We start from the raw sequence: 7,886 nt of genomic DNA, 5'->3' as shown, positions 1-7,886 counted from the left end.
TATAGAATGCATATAATTCTGGGTTGCTCTGGATACTTGTGGTGTTATATTCTTCCCTTCACCGCTGCCACCAATTGTTATAGTTTCCCTTCAGCCTTGGTAAGTACCTTGCCCTCCCCTCTGGTCTGTATATTCCCCAGCCAAGGATCAGGCCTCCGGTAAACCAAAATAGTGTTTATTAAATATTAGAAATAACAAGATTACTTTATAAAGGCACATAAGCATATGGTTTCATCTATTCCTGTGATACTTGTCTTAGTATTAATCCGAACTCCACACTCTCCCCACATCCACCTCCAAACACCCAGCTCCAAACACCTCTCAAACACCTCTAAAACCCACCAACGTCCACCAACACCTCTCAAACAACCCACTAACGTCCACCTAGATTCAACTGTCATCCTTCCATTTATACTCTCAGCCATCCAAACACTCAGCCAATCATCCAGCATTCTACTGCTCATTTACTCCCCCCTCCTCTTTCATTCCACTTACCACATATCTTCTATACAAACAGCACTTACCATATATACATTAATACAGGAACATCACAGGCACTTCTTCACACAGTGCAGAGTTAAACTATGGCATTCACTTGCACAATATGTTTTTATGGCCATCATCTTTGATGGATATAAAAGGGAATTAGACAGTGGTTACTAGTCCCAATAGCTGCATGCTACCTCCAAGCCCAGAGGCACTGTTATGTGGTATGCCCAGGTCTACATTGGGTGTCTGCCTCACAATTAGGCCTCCAACAAACTATGTGGGATCAATTAGATCTTGTGCTGGAGTTCAGTGGGCATCAGCCTTAAATGAGTGCTCCCTTCAACTCTCCGACACCTCAATAACGAATTCACACCAGAAATTGCACAAAAGGATGGTTTTATTACATGGAAAATAGAACAGAGAGCATAGAATTATACCCTACAGAATTAAAACTGCAAAATGTGGCAGCAAGACATTTTACCAAATTCTTCCAAGCTACACAGCAAGTGGATTGGACTGTGAAAGACCGACCAAAATTGTCTTTGCATTTTGACAAATTTGTAGGGCAGGACAATATCTCAGAGAGGAGGTCAGGTCTCCTGCTCCCCTGGTGTATTCACTATAGCTGCCCAATTTCCCTGCTTTTTAAAGTTTGATAGAAATATATGTGGGCTATAGGTACATTGTTAAACCACAAGGTTTTTTGCCTATTAGTGAATACAATTGTAGCACCAGAACAGATTACTATTAAATAAACCCCATATCAATCCCTTCTGCTTCTAACATACACACCCTCTTAGGGTCCTGGCTCTCACCCAGGACCCAAACACAGCTCATTCCCAGAGTCTCGCAACAAAGAAGGGACTGGGAACTGCCCATATCATCATAAAAAAACCAAAAAAGTCCACTTATATCATCATAAACAACATTTAAAGCTTGTTTTCATGAATAAACACTAGTGTAGATGGCAATTCGTATAAATTATCAAAGTAATGTACAAAATATACAATAAAATATTCAATAAAGCATAAAATACCATTCTATGTAAAATTGCATGCATTACATGACAAGAAATGGCTTGCAAGCATGTGTACATTAGTCACAACTGCCTACAAAATGTGTTTATTAGGAGAAATTTGCACTCAAATACTGGAGAATTTTCATGAGGATTTTTTTTTTGAATCACAGATTGCTGCAGAAATGTGGAGAATGGAATTTAAGACTGGAAAAATGAGAAACTCAGAGAACCAACATGGGCAGATCTTTCCATCCCTAATCCCAGGACTGTTGAATCTACACCTATGAACTTTCCTTACACCACATCAGACTCTTTGCTGGTCCATGAGCATTTTGTTTTCTGAATGGCAGCGGCTCTCCAAGGTTCCAAGGAGAGGTCATTCACGTCTCCTCCTACCTGAGATCATTTTAAATGGAAATGCCAGGGATTGAACCAGGGTTCTTCTGCATGCAAATTGCACAGCATGGCTGGAATGCTATGGTCTGCTTGACCATGGGGCCATGCTTCCACTTTTCCAGGAAATTGGGAGTGCACAAATGTCTTCAACAGAGAGGTCCTCAACCTGTCAAAAACCCAGATTTTGGCCCTTTCCTGGTCAACAAAGCAGAACCCTTTTGTTTGCAGATTGTGCGTTTCAGCTTTCTGATTACCTAAAACTGTCTTCTTTCCACACAGAGCTCCTGTAACAGTTAATTTAATAATTTGAGTTAATGGAGTCATACAATGCACTGTCAGATAACACTTGAGTCTAACAGGCTTCTCTTTCAACATAGCCCTTCATCGTCAACATTTACCACTCACTGCTATAATTAAGCAAGGTGCCTTGTACGACAAAGAACACCCACTCCCCTTGCTTGATCCCCCTATTTGCCTGCTCTGCAGTGATTGTTGTACCATAATGCCGTGGTGAAGCAAATGAGTTGTGATCCAGAACGCTGATGGTTCAAATCTCCCTTTAGACAGGAGCTCACTAGGTGTCCTTGTGTGTGTGTATGGGTGGGGGGGAGGCTCATAGATCAGTGAAGAAGTACATGCTTCACATGCAAAAGGTCCTGGGTTCAGTATCTGGCATTTCCAATTAAGAGGATCTCATCTGGCAGAGCCAGGAGAGAGTCAGCAAGAGGAGCTAAGACCCAGCTGGACCTCCAGCAAGTGTAAGCAATGCTGTGGCATTCAGGGGGAATATGGAGGCAGGGTTATATGTTCAACCACTTTTGCAGCAAGTGGATAACAGAAGCAGGCTGTTGGGTGGGGGCGAAGTTGCTATGCTAACTTACCAGCAGGTGGTGCACTGTTGGTTAGTAGGAAGAGGCAGAGAGATCAGTGCAGTGCAAATGCACCAGAGCAGCCAGTTCAGCACTAAGCTCCTACTGGGAGGAAGGGTGGAATATAAATCAAATAATAAATAAATAAATATCAGTACGTTTGCACCACACCAATCTCCCCACTTCCTCACTTTTCCTCCTCTCTGTCCCAGTAAGCAACAGCAACCCATCTGCTGGGAGGCTACCACAGGGGAGGCTAGCATAGTGGCTCTGCCCTGCCTGGGGAGGATCCTCTTGGATAATAATACTAGACTGTTCTAAGGGACTCTGTACATTTACTAGAGGCTCTGCCCCTGCCTGCATTGCTTGCCAACCCCACCTACACTCCCCCCCACTTGCTAAGCCATTATACCAGGGGTGGGGAACCCTTTTGGCTCCCATCCTGTGGACCAACTGTGACAGATGGGCAGGCAACCCACATGCCAAACACATGACACAATTGTGATGTCACATGATTGACAGGAGGTTCATCCTGCCCACCTGTCAAAATACCATCACCAGAGGTTAAAAGGAGCGCAGGAAGGGTTGCAAACCCACACTGAGGCTTTCAATCTTTTGCAATTCTCAGCCTGCTTTTCCTTTCCCCCCCCCCAATATCAGAGGTGCAAAGGAATGCCCACCCTACCTACCTCCACCCCCTACCAAAGGCTCACTGTCCCCCAGGCTTTGCCAAACCCCCTCTTGCCTCCCATTAGGCGTAGCCAAGCCTCCCTGCTTAGTGCATGTAAGATCCCTACAGGGGCCTCACTCTTGCACCCGGGCCAAGCAGGATCACCCTACCTTCACAAAAGCCAATGCAGGGTGGGAGGGCAATCCGGCTTAGTGCTGGGTTCGAGTGCATGTGATAGATCCCTGCAGGGACCTCTTTTGTGCACCCGGACCAAGCAGGATTGCTGTCCATTCGCATCAGCCGATGTGTGTGTAATTCTGCTTCACTCTGGTTTTGTGCACCTGAATCCAGTGCTAATCAGGATTAGAAGTTCTCCGACAAGGAGGAAGGAAGCAGGGGTAGGAGCCAGAGGCAGGTGGACCAGGCAAGCCCTAGAAGAACATTCAAGGCAGGTCAGGGCAGCTCAGCAACAGTCCTGCTCCCAGCACTTCCCTCCCCCACATCTTCCACTGCTGAGCCTGAAATGGCGTTATTGGTGAGGCAGGCAGTGGTGGTGCAGCAGAGCAGAATGGTTGCTGAGGAGCTGCCCTGGCCCACCATGACTGTTCCTCTGTGGCTTGCCTGGACCAACTGCCGCTGCCTCCCTCCTCCTCTGCGGCAATGGCCCAGGAGCTCAAAGAAGGCTGTTGTCAACATGGCAACACCCTTAGAATATGTAATAGGGAGGATAATGATTATTGCTGTTATTGCTATGAATAAGGACGGACTTTTTCAAACCATACATAGTCACGTTATGGAACTCGCTACCCTAAGAGGTAGTAATGACCACCAATTTTGGCTCCTTCAAAAGGGGACTAGACAGATTCATGGAGGATAATGCTACCAGTGGCTTCTAGCCATGATAGCTACATACTGTCTCTAGTATCCAGAGCTTGGAAAAGTTACTTTTTTTGAACTACAACTCCCATCAGCCCAGTCCAGTGGTCATGCTGGCTGGGGCTCATGGGAGTTGTAGTTCAAAAAAGTAACTTTTCCAAGCTCTGCTAGTATCATAGGCACTCTATCTCTGAATACCAGTTAATGGGGATCACAAATGGGGAGAGTGCTGATGCGTTCAGATCCTGCTTGCAGGCTTCCCATGAAAATGAAATGGACTGCCTTCAAGTCAATCCTGACTTATGGCGACCCTATGAATAGGGTTTTCATGATAAGCAGTATTCAGAGGTGGTTTACCATTGCCTCCCTCTGAGGCTGAGAGGCAGTGACTGGCCCAAGGTCACCCAGTGGGCTTCATGGCTGTGTGGGGGATCGAACCCTGGTCTCCCAGGTCGTAGTCCAACACTCTAACCACTATGCCACACTGGCTCTCACACAGGCTTCCCATAGACATCTATTTAGCCACTGTGAGAATGTTGGATTAGATGGGCCACTGGCCCGACCCAGCAGGGCTCTTCTTATCTTGTTGGTGTGAATTTTTAAACCAGAAAATATATGGTAACATATTATTATTGTTATTGTTATCCATTCTTTTCTCTTCCCATTTTACTAAACCTCAGGCCTCTGGTCTCCATTGGGGAAGATTATTTTTCAAAAAAAGGAAAGAATGAGATTAGGGAGGGAAAATATCCACCATAAATTAGAAGTAGAGTAGGAGTGAAACGTGAAATATCCGCATGGTTCGGCGAGAAATGACAGCACCTTTCATGGACAAGACTGAAATAGCTCATGTCTGGGAGATTTTAGCTGGTCAGCAAATGTCTAATACATTTTAGGATAGTCAGCAGATACAGGACAGACCACAAAAAAATACTATTTGAGATTGATCCATAACATATTAGTAAACAGACATTAAAAGGCTTGTCTCGGCCTAGCCTCTACTACAGACACCTGCTGAATCAATTACTTAGGCCGGGAAACGAACAAGTATATGGAGTTGTGCCGCTCCAGCACGGGGCTTTTCAACCTCTCTACTTCCCTATAGTCACCCCTGCTGATGATAAACATAGAGGACTGTTTGCCGTTGATTTTGCTTCTGAGTAAGGTTTAGAGGATGGTGACCAGCATAATCCAGTGTCTACTCAGAATTCAGGCCTGATCTGCACTATACATTTAAAGTCAGAGCTTGGAAGATTACTTTTAAAAAGGAATACATTACAATTACTGTTACATGGCCCAAAAATGGAATAAATTGCCATTACAATTACAATTGTTCTGAAAAGAATTGATTACCTGTTACTCAAAAGGAACAACTCAATTACAGTTACATTACTTAAAAAAACCCCAAAAACAAGAGGGCCTACCAGGTGCTGGCCGTGGTTGTTGTACACCTAAGTAGCCTAAAACAACATTAAAAATAAACACGCACACAAAGAAAGGGTGTTAGAAGAATTCTTTTTGTCCATAAGATAGCAGTGGTGGTCTCTCCATTGGTAAGGGAGGCGGGGAGGGAGGCAGAGGCCATCATTCAGAGCTTTGTGCATCAAACCAACAAAGGCACATCCACCCAAGCAAACCGTTCCCCCTGCAGTGCAAACAAGTTAAAACACTGCAAATGCAGCAAAGTAGCCAGGGAGGGTGGCGGAGGCTGCTTCCCGTGCCAAGTGCATAAACAATATTAACACACACACAAGTTGTTATCTCTCACCTTCACAGTTCTGCTGCTGCCTCATTCTCCTCCTTCATTCACATCCCTGCCCTCTGGCTCCTTTTTCTCTCCACTCCATTCTTCTCCACATCTGTCCATTTTTAAACTGTTTTCTCCACTCCACCTGGTCTCACTCTCCACCTCCTCCATCATCGCCTCCTAAACACCCACAGAGGATGAGGGAAGAGCGACACTGTGCAGAAGCCCAGTTTGAGGCACATGATTTTCATCCACAAATCAGAGGAGAAGACTTCTCCTGCTCCACCCCAGTAACGCCCAAAAGTAATGCTGGAAACATTACAATTACTTCTCAAAAGTAATAAAATTACTCCTCGTTCTATTACAATCAAAATGTAAAGAAATTACCCACTCATTCTTCAAAAAAGTAATAAATTACAAGTAATTCATTTTTTGTAACTAATTACTTCCAAACTCTGTTTAAAGTGGTGTTATACCAATTTGAACACTTATAACTCTCCCCAAAGAATCCTAGGAATTGTAGCTTGTTAAGAATGGTGAGCATTATTAGGAGACTCCTACGCCCTTCACAGAGCTACAATTTCCAGAGTGGTTTAGCATAGTAGCTCCACCCCACCCAATGAACTGCTTATATATTTTAAAGGATTTTTTTGGTATCGTTTCTAAACATCAATAAAATTCACAAATACGCTTAAATGATTTTCATTTTTATGGTAAGGCCCCTTTTTTTGCTGGTATTTTAAACAATATTTTAGGACCAGTTATGTGTTTATGAGCTCTATTGATTTTTAGAACTAATTTTCAGTTTTGCTGTGATTTTATGAGGACACTTCTAAGGATATTTTAGAGCTAGTTCTTAAGTCTATTTCAGAGTTGTATTGGGTTTTTTTTTTTAAAGAATATTTTTAATGTTGATTTTTTGTATACTGCACTGATTGCTGAATGAAACCATGATGAAAATAGCTACAGGCGGGCCCCGCTTATACGGCAGGTTCTGTTCCGGACTGCCGCCGTAAAGCTGAAATCGCCATAAAGTGGAACCCATTGACGATAATGGGGCACGTTGCACAAAAATGACATCAAAATGGCACGCAACATTAAAAAAATGCCGTAAAAGCGGAACAAGCACCTTAATGTGGGGACTTTCCCTAATTGAAAGCTGCCACATCAGCGAATCGCTGTAAAGTGAAGCGCTCTAAAGCGGGGCCCTACTGTACCTCCAGTATGGCATCCTATCATAACAGCCCATTGTTTAATTTACCCTCCTGTTTGGGGGGGAGTCCTGGTAGGTGGACAGTCAGAGGGAAGGGGCATAGCTCAGTGGTAGAGCATCTGCCTGGCATGCAGAAGGACCCAGGTTCAATCCCTGGCATCACCTGGTAGGGCTGGGAGAGACTCCTAATTGAAACTCTGGACAGCTGCTGCCAGTCAGTGTGGGAAATACTAAGCTAATTAGACCAATGTTCTGATTCAATGTCAGGCAATGCGCAATGTTCCTAAATCAGCCACTGAGTTGTCCACAGACTTATGGAGAGCCCTGTAAATTCAAAGGTGATTGTTTGTGTGTGCATAGATCTAGGTGAAGAATACAGCACACATTGATGAGTACAAGCCATGTGAGGATGGAGGAATATAGCCATTTTGGTTTCTCTCCATTCCTCATATTTCCATTCTTAAATTGAGTTCCTCATATTTACACAGCAATATGCATTTTTGTCTTTTTTTAAAAAAATCCTCACGAAACTTTGTCAACATTTCCATGTGCATTTATCCTAATAAACACATTTCCGTATGCTCAACATGCACATTTTTTGCAATATT

General features: G+C 43.9%; 1 non-coding gene across 1 annotated transcript; it reads left to right on the top strand.

Annotated features, from left to right (window-relative positions):
• Positions 1-7,374: 7,374 nt before the first annotated feature.
• TRNAA-GGC (transfer RNA alanine (anticodon GGC)) lies at positions 7,375-7,443 on the top strand. Its single transcript has one exon. It is a non-coding gene; the product is annotated as a tRNA-Ala (tRNA).
• Positions 7,444-7,886: the final 443 nt, after the last annotated feature.

The sequence above is a fragment of the Rhineura floridana genome, chromosome 4 (assembly GCF_030035675.1).
Source record: "Rhineura floridana isolate rRhiFlo1 chromosome 4, rRhiFlo1.hap2, whole genome shotgun sequence".
Taxonomy (NCBI): Eukaryota; Metazoa; Chordata; class Lepidosauria; order Squamata; family Rhineuridae; genus Rhineura; species Rhineura floridana.
Note: the sequence above shows the minus strand (reverse complement) of the source record. Positions and strands in the feature narration are given on the sequence as shown.